The sequence below is a fragment of the Paramormyrops kingsleyae genome, chromosome 15, assembly GCF_048594095.1.
Source record: "Paramormyrops kingsleyae isolate MSU_618 chromosome 15, PKINGS_0.4, whole genome shotgun sequence".
NCBI classification, from domain to species: Eukaryota; Metazoa; Chordata; class Actinopteri; order Osteoglossiformes; family Mormyridae; genus Paramormyrops; species Paramormyrops kingsleyae.
The window spans coordinates 26,533,839-26,553,061 of record NC_132811.1 but is presented as its reverse complement, the minus strand read 5'-3'; the positions used below and the strand labels follow the sequence as shown (position 1 = coordinate 26,553,061).

General features: G+C 40.5%; 1 long non-coding RNA gene across 1 annotated transcript; it reads right to left on the bottom strand.

Moving 5' to 3' along the window:
• Window positions 1–82: 82 nt before the first annotated feature.
• On the bottom strand, window positions 83–16,333 carry LOC111848175 (uncharacterized). The gene is made up of 3 exons (XR_002839240.1): window positions 16,202–16,333; window positions 7,471–7,517; window positions 83–192 (listed from the first exon to the last, which is right to left on the bottom strand). It is a non-coding gene; the product is annotated as an uncharacterized lncRNA (long non-coding RNA).
• Between the last annotated feature and the right edge of the window lie 2,890 nt (window positions 16,334–19,223).

Below are 19,223 nucleotides of genomic sequence, written 5' to 3'. Positions count from 1 at the left end.
GTCCTCTCAGCCTGAAATCAGTAGGGGGTAGCAGTCAGGATGCTTGACTCTGGACCATGGGGGGCAAAGGCCTGCTGTCGTCCCCTGCTGCACCCTGGTGGACAGAGCTTTACCTGAATTAGGCTTCCTAATTTGGATAACAACACCTGTCAGAAAGGTTTTCTTCTCCTGGATTTCGGAGGTCAGGAACCCCTGGTGAAAGGAACAGGGCAGCAAATTAGAGGATAAGCGAGGCTGGCCGAGGATGCCAATGGCATGTGGCCCAGCAGCGTACGGACCTGCCCCCTTACAGTGTTGAGCTGGGCCTGGCGGGGATCGGCCAGGCAGACAGGATTTAGCAACTCAGTGGCTTATTAAATTATGCGGCCGCAGGGAGAGATTTGTGGGAGATTATAGGAGGAAAGGCAGGACAAGCGGAATTTTCCCACACATCAGCCAATTACTCCCCTGAGAATTGGGTAATCCGTGTCTACTCACCCCAGCTGTCCCTGTGGGAGGACAGAGGGGACACTCTTCAGCTTTGCCCCCCCCTAAAACAAAGTAATTTTAATTGTCCTGGGAAAGTCATGGTTAAGCCCTTAGTCACAAATCTTTAGTTTATAATTAACGTTCCAGAGCGAGATTTTCAGAGGACATGAACAGGTCGGCTGCAGGGAGGGACTGCAGGGGATACAGGAGACCTTTCTCAAATGGCTATGCAGCCCTCACTGATGGCATCCAGTGTTCTAGACCTTCATTTAACCTGTTCTTTATTTGTTAAATGGAATCAGTCATCAAAATTGCAGCTGCTAAAACAACAGTTGTGATGATTTATCTGTATGTATTATCTTCAAATCCCAAATCCTTTAAGTATTATCAATTGGCCATAAAAATATATATTGAATTACCATCATATCTTAAGAAGATTCCATAATATATATACAGACGCTCCTCTACTTACGAATGAGATACGTTCTGAACGGTCGTTCGTAACTTGAAATGTTCGTAAGTCATTATTCAACATCATTTTAAGGGTATACACAAGTACAAAGAACTAGGATGCTGGGAGTATGCACGTTACACTGCTGCACGGCGGGAGTAGGGGCCAGAAGTCGTACTACCCGGAATTGGCGTGCAGAAAAAAAAACTGATGTTGCGGACAGGAAACGGGAGCCCAATAAACACAATTAGGACTTACAGTCCTCTTCATTCGTATATCTGAAAATGTATAAGTTGAAAGTTCATAATATATATATACAGTGGTACCTCGGTTCTCGAACTCACTAGAACTCGAATTTCTTGAAAGTCGAACAAACCAGCTTGACCTACAACTCGATTTGAATATCAGAAGTCGAACCGTGAACGCTGACCTAATATAAATTGCACACGCCAGGAAATGAGTCACACGGCACGTCTCTGAGCAGAAACAAAAGGTAACGCTTCAGTGTCAGCCTGTTGGTGATAATGCTATTTTATTGAAAATACTGTATCAGGTAATACACTGTACTTTATATCATTTTGTTAGCCATTGCTCACCAAAAAGTTACGTAATAGTTGTACAAATGTTACAACCTAAAAGTTTGCTATTCACAAACAAATTAACGAATACAGAGTAATAATAAAAATAAACAATGGACCAGATTCAAAGTTTTTATTGTCACGTACAGACAACAATGCAATTCTTACTTGAATGCCTTCTTCACAGACTGGACGATTAATCAAATAAAGCAGTGCAACATTACAGTAACTAACAATAAATAAACCACTAACTTACGTGTACTATTAGAGCATTTATGTAATTTGTTTAAACTTTATTTTACCAGGTAAATTAACTGAAAACCAGTTCTCACTGCTTTACGTGATATTCGGGAGAAATAGCAGATTACGCATTGGAACTGCCTGGGATACAAACGTCATGCGTGTAACTAAACTCTTCAGCCAATAAGGGCAAAGGTGTGTCGTCACGGAGGCAGTTGCAGTTTGTGCAGCTGGGTGAGAGGTCGCAATGCATCTAACCGTAAGGCATCCACAAGAGAGTCTAGCTGCAGACGCCTGTAGAGTGGAGCTCCACCCGAAATACGTCACCTCCACAGGAAACACGTGATCTTTAAGGACGTAAAGTGGAGCTCCGGTTAGGGTTAGGGTTAAGGTTAAGGTTAGGGTTTATTCGCTGTGACACAGAGTTGAGGCCACGTGTTTCCTATGGAGGTGACGTATTTCCGGTGGAGCTCCACTCTACAGGCGTCTGCAGCTGGACCCTTCTCTAAGGCATTGCGTCAGGATCAGAATGCGTTGCTTTAAGCCAGCGCTGTAAGCAAGTCGAACGCACCCAATGACCTGACTGGGGAAACAAACTGAAACGCGGACTTAATACAGAGGACTAAGGACAACAACCAGAAACAGCTGATCACATGGGGATCCCACACGAGGTTAACGAGGAGGCGTGGCACACAGAAGGAGCGGACGATCGGGGCAGCACAGGGGTAAGATCTTTATCGTTTTGGAAGCCATTAAGAAAAAAATGCTCTTCTTGTTTTATCCTGTTCATTTTGTGTTTAAATGCTAAAAAAAATAATAAACATATTTAGGTGTAATTTTGGGGGGCCGGGAACCAATTAATTGGTTTTCCATTTTTTCTTATGGGAAAAATTCGATCAGAACTCAAACTTTTTAGGATTCGATCCGGAGTCTGGAACGGATTAAGTTCGAGAACCGAGGTACCACTGTATATAATTTTATTACAGTCAATATATATATATTGACTGTAATTAAATTAGCAAAAATAAAACCAATCGGGAACATTGACACAGCTCCACAGAGATGAGCTCTGCCTCATCAGGCATATGACTGCCCAGCCAGGACATGATATATATTAAATATCACTATGATGTCATAAATATCTAACATGTACAGTTATGTGAAAAAATTAGGACACCCATTAAATATTTAGTACTTGATTAAGAAATATCAACATATCAATATTAAATCTTGTTTCAAATTATATTTGTAGATAAAGGTGATTTAATTGCATGATCGATGAAAAAACAAGAAACAAATTCACTTGTTTCACAAAAGAAATTAACTAAGATGCCAGTGCCTACTGAGGAAAAAGTTAGGACACCCTGTGCCCTAATAGCTAGTATTTCCCCCTTTGGCTGAAATAACTTCAATGAGACGTTTCCTATAACCATCTATCAATCTCTGACATCGACTGGCAGAAAGTTTTCCCCACTCTCCAATGCAGAATTCCTTAAGCTGTGTGATGTTTGAAGGGGGTCTTGCATACATTTCCTCTTCAAATCACCCCACAGCATCTCAATAGGATTCAGATCCAGGCTTTGACTTGACTATTCCAGAACTCTTTCTTGTAAGCCATTCCTTGGTAGATTTACTGGAATGTTTTGAGTCATTGCCCTTTGCATGATCCACCCCAACTTCAGCTTCAACTTTTGGACAGATGATCTCACATTGTCCTCAAGCATCCTCTGATATGATGAAGAATTCATAGTAGATTCTATGATGGTGAGCTGGCCAGGTTCTGCTGCAGCAAAGCAACCCCAAAGCATGACATTTCCACCCCCATGCTTCACAGTTGGCATGAAGTTCTTTTGCTCAAAATATGTCTTTGGCTTACACCAAACTGTCCTCTGTTACTATGTCCAAATAATTCAATTTCAGATTAATCTTTCCAAAGTACATTGTTCCAAATGTCCCGGTCTTTGTCTAGGTGGGTCTCTGGCAAACTTCAGTCTTGCCCTGGTATTTTTTTGACAGCAAGAGTTTCCTCCTTGCACAGCTCCCATGTAAACCAAAGTTGCACAGTCTCTTTCTGATGGTAGATGCATGTACTTTGACATCAACTGTGGCAAGAGCTTCCTGTATGACCTGTGATGACATTTTAGGATTTTTGGAGACTTATTTCAGCATCTTGGGGTCTGCTCTTGGGCTGAACTTGCTAGGACAACCTGCCCTGGCCATACTGGCAGTTGTTTTAAATGTTCTCCTCTTGTAAATTATTCTCCGGACAGTGGAATGGCTCATTCCAAACTGTCTTGAGATCTTTTTATATCCTTCCCAGACTCATATGCATCTACATGCTTCTTTCTGAAGGCCTCAGAGAGCTCTTTGGATCTCACCATGGTGATCCCACTCATTTCAACAATCAAGAGCAAACCAAACTAAATGTCTATGGTATAAATAAGACAGACTCCACCAAAAAGCTCTGTAATAATGTTCTAATCATTTTCACCTGATGTGCTGCACCTGAATCTAACTCTAGGCATTTTAAATAATAATGGATTTTTCCTACGTGGAAATTGGCATCATAGTTAATTTCTTCTGTTAAATAAGTGAATTTGTTACATCACCTTTATCTACACATATGATTTGAAAGAAGATTTAATAGTGATATGTTGATATTTCTTAATAAAGAACTAAACATTTAATGGGGTGTCCTAATTTTTTCACATGACTGTATGACATCAAATCTTAATCTCATAATGATCTCACAGTGACATCACATCATAATATCACCTGTCTGATATCACTGCACCATACTTATGACATCATACTGTACCCAGAGACGGATTTAGTGATTTGGGGGCCAATAGGCAAAAATCAGTATGCCCCCCCACCCCTTAGCCCATATCCTCTGGTATTTTAACCCATAATCCAAAAAAGAGGTTACCCACACAACCAAACAAAAAATAGTTGCGTTTCTGCATTGTATTAATGCAGATACAGTTGGGACCTGGCATTTAACATTAAGGTTGTGAGATAAATGCAGATTAAGGTAATGTAGATCATGTCTGTGGGTAATTATCTGTTTTAACTTGTAACATTTGCATGGCTAATATGCTTAGGTGGTGATTGGCTCAGCAGGCTAACTCTCTGTGATCGAAAGATCACAGTCTTGATGTCTTGGTGATCAAAGTATCACCAGTTTGAGCCCTGGCCTTGACAGAATAGCCATAGAATAAATTAGAAGGTCTGTGGGCCCTTGAGCAAGACCTTTAACCCCCAGCTCCAGGGGAACTGCATGTTACCTGCACTGTCAGACATTTCTGTGATTTCTACTGTTATTTACGACATACTATGCAGTACAATACTGAAAATTAATTTTACAGTAAATAACTGTAGTTTTCACGGTATCATGGGAGTTTTGGCTGACGCTAAACACTATATTCAAATATTTACTGTATTTTTTTTAATTGATGTTAATTACTATATTTCCTTTTGGCGCCAACTATTTTCATAAAGACTCAACGTAATTATCACCATTGACTTGAGTGATTTGAACAACGCACTCTGCCTAACAGAGCAGACTGGGAGCCAAAACCAGCTTGGCAGGTTATATGAGGAAAGGAGTTCAGCAGACGCAACATGCATGAAAGTAAAGCTACAGTTCAGCGGTTCTGGCGTGATTCAATGGATGCAACGGAGGTGGGGTTCATGAGGATTTTTTATTCTGGGACTGAGAAACAGCAAACAGCAAAGGTAAATGCGTCACTATTAAAAACGCATTAGCATTAGTCAAGGTTGTCAGGTCTGATGGGCAAAACTGTTGCTCCTTAACATTAGCGTCAGCAGTAGTTAGCAAAAACTTTTTCAAAGGTAAACCAGGTTAACATTTCACTTTACAGATGATTTTACAGTTTATTGTTTCAAAGCTAAATTAATCATTGGATTTATGAAACCGTTGCAGTCACAGGCAAAGTTCAGATTAATTTACAAGGCAGTGCTTGTAATATTCTCTGATAGAGGTTCACAACGTGTGTTAACATCAGTCTTAGGTTAGCATTAGCTAAGCTAACATTAATTTAACTAGGTTAAATGTAAACATACTCACACTAACTAGCATTTAAACTATTGAACTATTGTTGGGTGGTTACCTTTCTTTAGTATTCGTAGGTTGCATTTATTGTAATTTAAAAGAGCTAATATTAGTTAACTTGGTTAGCATACCATAATGACCGCAATGTCATGTTACTAAAAATACTGATTTTAGAAAGTGTTACTGCAGTACAATACACAAGTAATACATTAATAAACTGTAAATATGTCATGTGTCATAATAATGATTAGCCAATGTTTTCCTAATTGCTTTCATCTTGTCTAAAGATTCCTGGTGAGAATAAATCCTGAGGAAGAAACAAAATGCACTGCTAAGACCAGAGTGAGTCGCAAGACAGAGGAGATTGAAGAGGAAGCGGCAGTGATTAACAAGTGTCATCCTCTATATAAAAAGTGTTCACACCCCTGTTAAAATGACAGATTTTTGTGATAAAAGAAATGAGAAAACAATAAATTGTTTCAAAACAACCTTTAATGTGACCTATACCTGTACAATTCAATTGAGGAGAATATAAAAAAAGTGTACAATGAGCTGGTTGTAGAAGTGTGCATACTTTAAACTAATACTTTGTTGAAGCATTGTTTGACCAACTCGACAGAACACCAGCCTCAGAAGGACAATGGTAAGTAATTCAACTTATAAAGACGTCAGCTTGCATTAGCCGATAAAACACTTAAACGAATAAATGAAGGTTGTAAAATAACACATTTTCAACAGGCTAGACTTCTGCTGGCTACTTACATTTACCAACGCATGACAAACAGTACCATGAAAGACGAACACAATGAACAGGTCACTCAATGAGAATGAATAATGCGACCGACTGGCTGCTTCTAGCGCCAAGGTAGTTAAAATGGTACGGTCCATATTAGGGGTGTCTGAAATCGTTTTACATAAAATTTTCCTACACGGTGAGGTTATCATTTTTTTTTTTTTACAACAAAAGAATAATTTTAAGACCCCCCCCCCCAAACTGATATTTTTGTCTCTTTGGGGGGGTCTGGGTCTTGATCGGGGGGTACAGTACCCCCCGTAATTCAAACCATGATTGCTTCCATCTGATAAACTAATTACCAGAAGTAATAACTCTTACCCATAACCCACCACTTAACAGTAGAGGATGCATTACAAATTAATGTTTAAACAGGTGACTAATTTATAAAACCAACCATAAACACTAACATCACAACGGAAAGATTATCTACAAATACATGTTCGTGGATGGACACAATTATACACCTCCTGCAGGAACATTATCTAAAAGAAACTTAAAATAAACTGGACACGTGGAGAGACAGAGAATAGGAGATGGCTAGTAAATGGACCAAGAATAGATACAAGCAGAATTAAGGCTTAACACTTTGAACAAAACTAATCAGAACATAAAGGCTCTATCTTAACATCATAAACTATCTAAACAGATAAAACTACTTGCAGTGGCAGTATTTGCCCAGTAACGGGGCCAGTCCCTTAGAGGCCAATGACTGTAATTAACAGGAAAGAGAAAAAATGGAATCAAAGGCCCCTGAATTACCAACTTTGTACGTACCCAAAACAAATCAGTACATGATATGGTACATAGCCGTAATCCACCTTTAAGGGATATTTTAAATAAACATCCAGGATGAAATACTCACCCCAGGATTTTTCTTTTATAGGTCCCTGCACCCTAGAAGTTATAGCTCTGAAAGAAAGGGAGGATATAATGATGAATGGGCAAGAAAAGGATTGTAATCCCCCAGTCAAAACCCAATATGAACCCTCATTTTTTAAATTACAGACAGTGACAGAACATAATGCATTACAACCCCCTGCATTAAAATCTCCAAATTCCTCTATAACACTGAAGGAAGATTTTAGGGACCTTGAAAAGGTAAAAATATGCAGACCACATACACATCCTAATATGGATAGAAAAAATATAGAGTGGTCACTGAAGGTCCACAAACCTGTTATCTTTATTGGAGATTCAAGCACAATCCCTTAGATCAAAGACCCCCACGTACAAGTGGATAGCTTTCCTGGGGCTAATTTTCCCCAAATCCGAGTCCTACAAAAACTACCCCCACAACCATAGACACAGAAAGTTGTCCTTTCTGTAGGTATCAATAACTGCGAATGACAACCATACAAAACTACAATAAAGCAACTACAAGGCCTCTACAGAAAATCACTTTTCCAAACACCTCCATCTATGCTACTATCATTCATTACTCACACTTACTACCTAGGGAAGAGCAAAACAATCTGCAAATTCTAAACAACTACATTGAGTCCCAGGGGGTTCCGCTACTGGAATTAAAAAAATGATGTTTTAAACTAGAAGCCAGGGACCCAGCCCACTGGACGAAAGACAGAGCTGCCCAAATTTTTGAATTCTTGAAATTTTGAATCAAATCAACAGATAAGGGTTAGGGAACAGTCACACAGCAATACAAACTGGAAGCCATGAGACAACTAAATAACTGATCACATCCCATTAACACACTCACTGGAAGGGGAAATGGCTAAATTAATCAACAGTATTTTAATACTTTATACATGAAACAATTAATCGCTTTAAAACAGAAAAAATATGTAATGGATTCAGACATTCCCCTTTCTGGATTATTTTACTTGCTGCCAAAGATCCACATAGATCAGACATCATGGACGGTTTCTGGTGAGGTTTCCAGATGGAGACCTGTTGTCTCAGATTGTGGCAGCAACGCTTACCATACTGCACAATATTTAAGCGACTTTGTAAATCGCATCTCACAACAGCACAATAGTTACCTAAAGATACCTACAATTTCATGAATAAATTGCAAGGGGTCCAGGTACTGGAGGAAGCTTTCCTATTTAGAATGAATATTAATAGTCTGTATATTAATATATCTACGCCTTTGAGATTTCAAGCAGTACAAAAAGCCTTTTTGAAATACCCAGATGTATACAGACCAGAGAGACAAATTTAAGAACTCCTAGAAATTAACCTTAGAATGATTTTGAATTTCATAACTGGATATACCTCCAAGTATAGGGGATGGCCATGGGCAAGATGTTTGCCTCGGCATACATCAACACTTATATGGCAGATTGGGAGGAGCAGGGTTCTTGCAGGTTTCAGTAAGTTAAATTTAAGACCTTTTTAAGACCTTTTAAGACCATTATGAGTAAAATTTAAGACCAACACGATGCATTACTAGAAACATTCGAATGATACCAGAAAATCTCATATTTTATGTCACTCATATCCTTAGCCCAACATCCACATATCATATGTGTTTACAAAGTGCGTTTTAATAAGTTCACATGTGTTTAAAGCATGTGGGAGTGGTATTTTAAGGCTTAAGCTATAAAAAAGTTTATGTATATGGTCTTTCTATATCGCGGATTTTCACCTATCGCTGAAACTTCTGCGATAGGTGGGGGATCCAGACCCATCAGCGATAGGTGAAAATCCGCGATATAGAAAGACCATATACACTACTCAGAATAAGTTAGGGATATTGTGAGAGACATACAAACGGTGTTTGTTTCACTTCAGACATTTTTGGGATAGGGAGGCAATTGTATTGGGGTGATAGACACACCTCATTTTGTGTTTTCCATGTAATGGTCTCATTGTGTACAGGTGTGCCTTAAATTGGGGCCAATACCAAAAGACAACCCTTTTCAATGTGGCATCAATTTCAACATCCTGTGGGTATAAAAAGCTGGTATTGTCAGTAAGTCATTCCAAGTTCATCATTCAAACAGCCATGAACACACAACGTCACTTAACGGACGAGCAGCGCCACCTGGCCATGGCGCGCCTTCGGGTCGGTGGCAGGCAGTCAGATGTTGCTCGTGAACTTGGTGTGTCTCAAAGTGTCATCAGCAGACTTGCATCAAGACACAGAACTACTGGCAGAGTTCATGACAGACCCAGGAGTGGAGCCCCACGAGTGACAGACCGCAACTATGACCAGTACCTAAGGACCTATGCTCTCAGACACCATCATGCAACTGCCACACAGCTGTAGGCCTGTTTACGAGATGCGAGGGGTACTAGGGTTTCCAGACAAATCATTCACAACCGACTCCACCGCTTTGGCTTGAATGCCAGACGACCGTTGCAGGTGACTCCACTGACACCAAGACACCGCCGTGGACGTTTGCAGTGGGCACAAGACCATGTGACCTGCACAATGCAGCAGTGGTCTACCGTCCTGTTCACTGATGGGTGTCGGGTCACCTTGCACAGAAATGATTGTTGTCAGCGTTGCTTGAGAAGGCGAGGTGAGCGATACGCTGAGGTCAACATCGTCCCCAGGGTTTGCTTTAGTGGAGGAGGTGCAACAGTCTGGGCAGGCATCACCAGTCAGCGCAAAACAGATTTGGTTATTGTACATGGCTCAGTCACTGCACGTTCTTACCTCAGAGACATCATACAACCCATCATCATCCCCCAATTCTGCCAGCACACCTCAAACTTTCTGTTCATGGATGATAATGCTCCACCACATCGTGGCAGAATTGTCACAGCTCGACTTCAGGAGGTTGGAGTGCCTCATATGGTATGGCCATCAATGTCCCCTGACCTGAACCCCATAGAGCACGTCTGGGACCAGTTGAAGCAGAGACTGGATGATCGTACCCCACCCCCACATGACCTGGCAGAACTGCATGTAGCACTTGTGGAAGAGTGTAACGCATTGCCTCAGAACAACATCATGAGGCTAGTGAGGAGCATGAGACGTCGCTGTCAAGCTGTCATTGCGGCAAATGGTGGAAACACCCGCTACTGACATTGTCAATTTTTGTTATTTGGGGCTATCCCTGTTATTGTCTAAATTTTTGGGGTAATAAATATTAAACTAATGAAAATGGTGTTTCTTCTCATACATTATTAGTAATATCAAAGGGAACTTTTACTTATTTCATTAAAATTCAGAGGAAATAGGAAAAGCACTCATGTAAATAACAATGTCCGTAACTTATTGTGAGTAGTGTACATAAACTTTTTTATAGTTTAAGCCTTAAAATATATAGTGATCCCCCGCCTATAGCGGAAGTTACGTTCCAGACCCATCAGCGATAATGAAAACAACTGGAAACAGCTGATAAACACGGGGAATCCACACGGGGTTAACGAGGGGGTGCGGTACACGGGAGGAGCATACCAGCGGGGCAGGACATACTGCACTTTTAATCAGATTTTTTAGATTTTCTAAGCAATTTTTATTCAAATAAGTTTTTTTTCCATCTCTATTTTGCTTTTTTTTGTCTTGATTTAACTTTTTAAAATCTTGTTTTTATAAAGCACATTAAATAACCCCTGTGTATGATAATAAAAACTTGCCTTGCCTTACCATAAGGAGACCGAGAAACGTTCTCCTGAAGACCACACAAACTAAAAACTATATGCTGGAAACTAAGACATTCACAAGGTAAGGCTAGTAGTTGCCTTTTAACTGAAAAAATTCACTCTAGTCATCAGAGAAAAAAGTTACTACATCAAAACATTTACATTGCAATAATGTATGACATGAAAAAAACTTGTAACTATATCATTCAGTAATACAAATAATAAAACAGGAAACCAATTCTTTTTTAAACCAATTAATCTAATATCAAAGAATGATTGCATAATACCCATACAGGATAACATCACCCTGGGAACTAATAATGCCACTTACCTTAACCAGTGCAAACACTGTGATAAGACGTATGTTGGGGATACACAGAACAAATTCTGTACTGTCTGAAACAATATTTGTACACATTATCTAATAATACTAAACGTACTATCCCGGTACAATATTTTCACCAACATGGCCATGATAATATTATGTTCTGCCGGTTGGAAGCAAATTGTAACTGGTCACTGAAACAAAGACGCAGCAAGGAGTACAGGTGGATTCATCAGCTACAGATGTGGATCTCCCTGGGGTTTAACCTGAGGTAAGTGGGGCAGTTACTTGGTGGGGGAAATTTGAGAGACAAAGGAGCGTGATAGGGCTTTACTCACAACCTGTCATGAATGGTTTCACAATACCAACTTTTTTTAAAATCTTCTATATAAAACTAAAACATTTACTATGTTTGAAGTGTGAGTGATTTCTTTTATGAACTAATCAAGCACTTTTCTCTTCTAATGAGGAGATACTGTCATGTCCAGAGGTAAGGCATGACCAAAATGCAGGCTGTAGGCTTGGTGACTTTGTCACAACCACACAGGATTACAGGCGCTGACAGACAACAATGGCTGATCAGGGAGCACAAGACTGGGACACGCTAATATACCTGACTAATAAGGGGGCAAACAGATGGCAGCTGTAACTGGTTAACAGGAGGGAAAGAACGAGATAAGACTGATAAGCCCCAGGCATGGCTAGTTTAGAGTAACACCCGAGAGGAAACGAGGGGATCAGACAGTGATGACTCTTTTGAAGCAATTTTCTTAACCATTGCTATTTATAACTCCATGGGTTATAAATACATTACATTAAAATACATTGATTAAGTTAATCAATGTATTTTAATGTAATGACTTTTGATGAGTTAATTGATTATCCATTTTTATTACTAAAATAATTTCATGTTTTAACTATGTTTGTATGGACATATTTATTATTAAAAATGTAGTAATTCAGATTACTCTCAATTAGTGGGTCTCTCCAGTGTTCTCCACCATAAATTTTAAACATTATTTACTTTAAAAATAAAACACTGCAATATTTCTGCCTTTTTTGTCAAGAAAGGGAAATTAAGATATTCCATTCAAAACTGGTTTTGTCCCTTACGGTTACTGATTATTACAAAACCTTCAGCAATACGGGTACCATTCTTTCAAACATAATATCCTATGGTCAGGATCTCTTCCCTTTCCTTTACCGAGGGCCCCTACCTATACTGCAGTCCCCAAACATTTAATGTTTTTAATCTCTGTCCCTTCAACATTAGGGACCCCAAACCCATCTCCTCTTCTAACCTTAACCTTCAGTCTGAACCCATGGACCACCTTACCCCAATCCCTAACCCCCCTTTTTCCCTCCCCTTCCCCTATCCTCATTTCACTTTCTTTCATCTCCAATAGGGACCTTTGTAATATTTCACATCTCATCTTTAATCCATAGTTTTAATATTCCTATTACTGGTAAACCTAAAGAAACCTTCTACCCTGGATCCTATCCTGGGACGGATCACAGTACAGTCACAACATTATTTCTTTTCCCTCTTTTAAAATAAATTTTCTTTTCTGTGTATTCATTCGTTTATTCATTCTATTTAGGTCGTCTGTCTTACTTACCTTGCTGCTATCCAACAGTTACCTGGACCATTGAGCAGGGCCTTCTAAAACATCAAAATACCAGATCTCCAGGAGCAGGGTTGGGTAACCCTGCCCTAACCTAACCCTAAACCTAATCCACAAGTCTGACCCTAAACGTAATCCAAAGTCTGTCCCTAATTCAAAACCTAACCCTAATTCTAATCCAAAACTTGACTCTGCAAACTGGGACAGAGGTCTCTGGAGAGACCAAGTATATGGTTGGAAGCAAACACACATAAAACAGGTCTCAACAGCATCATAATCACCATGCATCAGAAGCACCTGACTGTTATAGAGTAGGAAACAGTGCAGTTAGGGTTAAGATACCATATCGCTGCTGGCCCACTGGATTTACCACTGAATTTACCTTGGAAGCTGCAGAAGGCTCTGCCAGCCAGCAAATGCTTCAGCATGATAATAGTAAAGAGCGACACGTCGTTCAGTAGGGTCGGGATCTGTGCCATTGTTTGGATGATCATGGGTTCAAATCGCATGTCTGGCAGAGTAACCATGTCATCCTTGGGCCCTTGAGCAAGGCCCTTAAAATCCCTCCAAGGTTTGGCTGACTTGCTCTCTGATTCTAATTTCATCCATTTGGAAAAAAAGCTAAATAAATAAATGTAAACTATATGATACAATACAATTATGTTACACATTCCCTTCCTTGCACCTCTAGCCTCTGGGACGGGCTCTGGACCTCTGAGACACTGCACAGGAGAAGTGGGAATGGAAGGATGGATGTTATACTATTTAATGGATGGATGTTATACTATTTTTGGAGGTCATAACAATGGTAAGGAAAAGGCCTTGGAATGTCTGCAGGTAGAATTGACTACTATACATACAGTTACTATTTCAGCTTTTGCATGTATCAGGCATTACAGCTACAACATTTACATTTGTTTTTCCACACTTTAATTTGAAATGTAACGCAGTGGCTCCTTGGCCGTGCAATGTTGAGGTTGTGAGGTGTCCTCCACAGGGCTGGCTGATGGGACATTCCTTGAGAAAGAAATCAAGGCACACCTGAATTCTATCATCCCGAGCCGAGCTGTCTAGGTTGCCGTCTGTTCCCTGGGCACAAACTGGGAGGCAGCTTCCCATGCTTCCTGGGAGTGACAGTGCTGGGTGGAAGAGTGGGGGGGGGGGGGCAGCATGCCTACTGCTCGGGTGTGAAGGGGCCTGCACTTGGGGGTGCAGGGATGAAGCAGAAATTGAGTCAGACGACCCAGGAGGACCTCAATTCAGAGCCCCCCCCCCTCCCCCGCCCCTTGCCAGTACTGGAGTAAAACAAGTCATATCAGCTCATCCCCTTACAAACAGCCTCTGATTAGAGCAGGATGCTGTCTGAAGGAAAACCAGGGCAACTGGAAGTATAATACCTTCAAAACCAACAGACAATGCCAGGATTAAATGGGAAACAGAGGAAAGCATGACCATTACACGCATGTAACATTTAGTAATAAAGTGATGTATTATGTGAGTACCAAAAAATATTGCATGTCACTGTCTTACTCCCTTATCTGAAGAGCATTAGTCTACCTTGACCACTATGTGCTACGTGATGGGACAACATAGATGAATAACATGTTAACAGACATACAGGAAGGACATTCATCTTCTTTTTTTAAGTCATTCAGTTGGAGCAAGATCTGTCCTTTTTTAAATCAAATGAATGTTAGATATCTTTTTTTTAATATCATGTTGGTTGGGGGTCTGTCTGGGCTTGGTGGGAACAGGCGTCCTGGAGCAAAGTGGCTGACAGCGAGATGGAAGGAGTCTCTTTATAGCGGGGGACTATGCTTCCCTCGCTGCCTGTGCGTACGTCAAGAAACGCTTCTATACCTCGACTTGTCACAGAAAGGTGGACAGCTAATCCTGAAGGATACCGATTAAAATTGGGAAGCTGGGGGGTGCTGGATGGTGGGATGGGTACGGGGGAGGGTGACGCGGGCAATATGAAAAGGTCTCGCTATGGAATCTTCTGGAAGAAAGGCAGAGCACTGACGGGCCATGAAGTCACGGCTGTCAAGCTGGCGTGATGCTGATGGCCGGACGTGGAGCCCCCTCGCATGCCCACCCGCTCGCCGCATGGTGTGGGAAAGGCCATCTCAGGCACGTGCCAGATAAGATCGCACAATAAAGCATTGGGGCTCTGGGGGTGGCCAGACGCTTTCAAATGCAAACGGGCCCAAGCGGCACACAGCATGGCTGTTAGAGCTCCCCCGCTGGCCACTTCACGCCGGCACGCCAGTCCCAGCTCTGATGGGGGCAGCGTGTCACCCCCTGCTTCCTGTCTCTCTTCCCTCATTCTCTTCTTTTATCCCTTGTTCTTTTCTCTCTCCCTGCCTCTTCTTCTTCGCTTTCCCACATCTGCCGCTTTCTTGTCCTCTCTCCGCTTCACAGAGCTCTCGTTCAGCCTTTCTTTCTCTGCCTGATCCTTTTATCATTTCTCCCTCCTCCCCTGTCAAACATGTTTAGGTGTCTTTCCCTGACCGTGACCGTCGCTGACCTCAAACCCAACTAACTGATCAGCTGGTTAGCACCTGTGTTACACCCAAATTTTAATACAGTTTGATTTTGAGACATTGTTCCTAACGTAAAACTATGGCACACAATAGCAGAATACATTTTTTTCCTGATTCCTGCACAGATCTTGCCAATCATATGCGAGAAACAGTGTAGACTGTGAATCAGTTATGTAATTATATGATTAATTATATGATTAATATAAATGTAGTCAACAACAAGGTATAAAATAGAGTATGGGTAAATTTTGCAAACATCCATTTTCTTACAGCTTGTCCTGATTTACCTAAAGCTAAAAAATTTTAATTAATGCAGTAAAAAAGCATCAGCATGAAAATGTACAATGGTCATGAATGTTTTTCTTAAGGAAAAAAAATAAAAATAAATATATATATATATATATATATATATACACAGAAAGAGAGAGAGAGAATTTTAATATAACGATTAAAAAACACATAATGTGAAGAATCAAATGTATATAGTTACAATGCATTATAATTTGATATCTTTCCTATAAAATGATTAATAGACTTCCAGACCTTCGCTCAGAGTTCGTGCTGCTGGAGAGAAAGAGAGCAGACAGCCCTTGGAGGAGAATCGGCAGCGTCTCCGAAATCCTCTTCTTCAAACGCCAATCTGGAGATTGTCTAGCACAGTCTGCCCTGGTGCATGTTTACTGATCTGTATAAAAGATTACCAGGAGACTGGGGTCAAGTACTGTGCCTCTATCCCACGGCAAGTTTCAGCTTTCTCTTTTCCCACACAAGTACACAAGCCCTGACTCACAACAACAAAAAAAAGAGTCCAGGAAGAGCATTCACACCAATGTTTATTCTATGGAAAACACACCAAGAACACGCACGAGTGCAGATGTGTGCCTATAATTCCTACCTACACGTGTCCTCAGCAGTGTACAAAAAACCCAATGCAAACAGGATCCTTGTGCTAACATATTACACAGCTGTTTGCTTATAATCTAGACAAGTTTGAATTGAGGTTTCACAAAGGAAACTGCTCTTCCTCCACTTGATTTTAAACTGTTTCCTTGATTTTCAAAGTCCTTGTTGAAGGAGCCTAGAGCTAACACTTTGTGACAGCAAGTACTGTAATAAGGACTCAGATGCGGATGTGAAGTTAGGAGGCTTTAATGGTTCAGGGAAAAACAACAGGGTCAAACAGTCCAGGGTAAAACCGTCTCCACCCCGTCCCCGCGTGCACCAAAACCGTCTCCACCCCATCCCCGCGTGCACCAAAACCGTCTCCACCCCGTCCCCGCCTGCACCAAAACCGTCTCCACCCCGTCCCCGCGTGCACCAAAACCGTCTCCACCCCGTCCCCGCGTGCACCAAAACCGTCTCCACCCCGTCCCCGCGTGCACCAAAACCGTCCCCACCCCGTCCCCGCGTGCACCAAAACCGTCTCCACCCCATCCCCGCGTACACAAAAACCGTCTCCACCCCGTCCCCGCGTGCACCAAAACCGTCTCCACCCCATCCCCGCGTACACCAACACACCAACAATACACTGTAAAATCAAATGTATTTGCCTATAAATATCCTAATTATAATGTACTCGCTTGACACTGCCAGAACATGGTAATGGAGGGAGAACAAATAATTTACCAGAACAAAGGACTGGTAATAAGTATAGCAGATACATGAATATGCATAAATAAGCAATTTAATTTCCACTGCCACAGTGTTTGTTGTCGAAATCTAATCCCATATATTATAGATTAAGAGTTGTATTAACATAAAACATTTGCAAAATGTAGACGCATATAGATATCCAGACTCACAATAGAATGACTAGATAGAGATTAAAATTAAAATATGAAAATGTATGTGTGTCCTTAAGTTTTTAATTCCCCCATCACATTGGCGTATTTAGCCTAGGTATCTAACTGGAGTAAAGTTAGCAGTGGGTTCGATATTCACCAGACATTCACAGATCACCTTTGAATTTACTCTAAAACATTACAAAACATAGTAAATTGCACATTCACAAATTCGTGTGTGTTTGTGAAATCACATGCACACCTTGGTTATTCAATTATTATATCCAGTAAATTGTGAAAAAGCAAAATAATGCAGCTCCTGGTGTAAATTAACGCGTTCACTAGGGGTTTAGACAGACCGCGACATTTCAAAATGAAAGTCCCAAATTTAAAAAAGGAGTAGCTCAACAAACGATTGTTACAAAACACATAAAACACTTTAAAACGCTATTCCAATGTGGCACATACTTACAAGAAATGACAAGCACATACATATGGAGGGCTAAGAGTGCCAAAATTAAATAAATAAATACACCAATAATTAATTAATTAAATGTATCATGAATTGTTTAAAATGGGAAATATAAAGATAAATTATTACTTAAATGTGTCATGAATTATTTAAAATGGGAAATAAAAATATCGTTAATTAAATGTGCCATGAATTATATCTACCATTAGAAATAAAATCATTATTAATTAATTACATGTGTCATTTACAATTATTTCACTATTTATTTAATTTTGGCACTTTCACCACATCATGAATTAATTTTATCTGTCAGTGTGACCCATCAAAGTCAGTAGGCGGGACAAACAATGATCTATCTGGATCTTGTGCAGCCGATTGTTTTGGTCTGAAGCTGTGTCATTTCCAACATGGCGCTACCAATCATGGACCAGGCCCAATACTGCGCATGTATTCACATTTTGCGGCAGACCGTGATTCAGGGCATGAATGTCGTGTATCATCATTCATTGGTCACGTATTGTGAGATGGGTCATTGATGTTTATATTTATAGTTCAGCCGTCACTTTATTGTGGTATTTAAACCATATTGCTTTGCAGATTGTAATATTTGCATCTGTGTGCGCGTTGCTTTTAGTGCCGGTGTTCTGACAAAACATCCTACCTATCGAGACGTGCTATCGAGCCTTTCTGCGCATGTGCAGTTCCACCGTTTTGGGATTAGGGTTAGGTTTTAGGGGTTAGGGTTAGGGTTAAGGTAAGAGTTTTAGGGGGTTTTGGGGGGTTAGGGTTAGGGTAAGAGTTAGGGTTAGGGCTATCGATTAACACTACGGTAGGATATTTTGATAAAGTAGGACGTTTTGTCAGAACACCGGACAGTAATCTTACACTTTCCCAATTGGTATTGCTGAATAGATGCCTTTTCTTTAGAAATCGTAATGAAATTGGGGTGTATATCAATCTTGTGTACCCATATTGCTTATCAAGGGGCTGTGATATATGTACAGCATTTTCAAAAAAAAATAAATAAATCACTCCAAAATAATAGTTAAGAACTTTTATTTGCACAACATAAACAATGTTTATGTTGTGCGGTTTGGCCCAAGATAAAACAATCGGTCGTCTGTCAGAAACAAATATAATTTGCTTCATTTAGCACCACAGAACACAGCTGCCATAACTGACACGAGTGTGTGGTAATTACACTGATACAATTAAGAAAAGAAATGACTAAGGAGCAAAAAGCAGGCTTAGTTTAAGTAACTTCACAGCACATCGAACTGGGAGTAGTACATAATGGTAACATTAAAGTAAT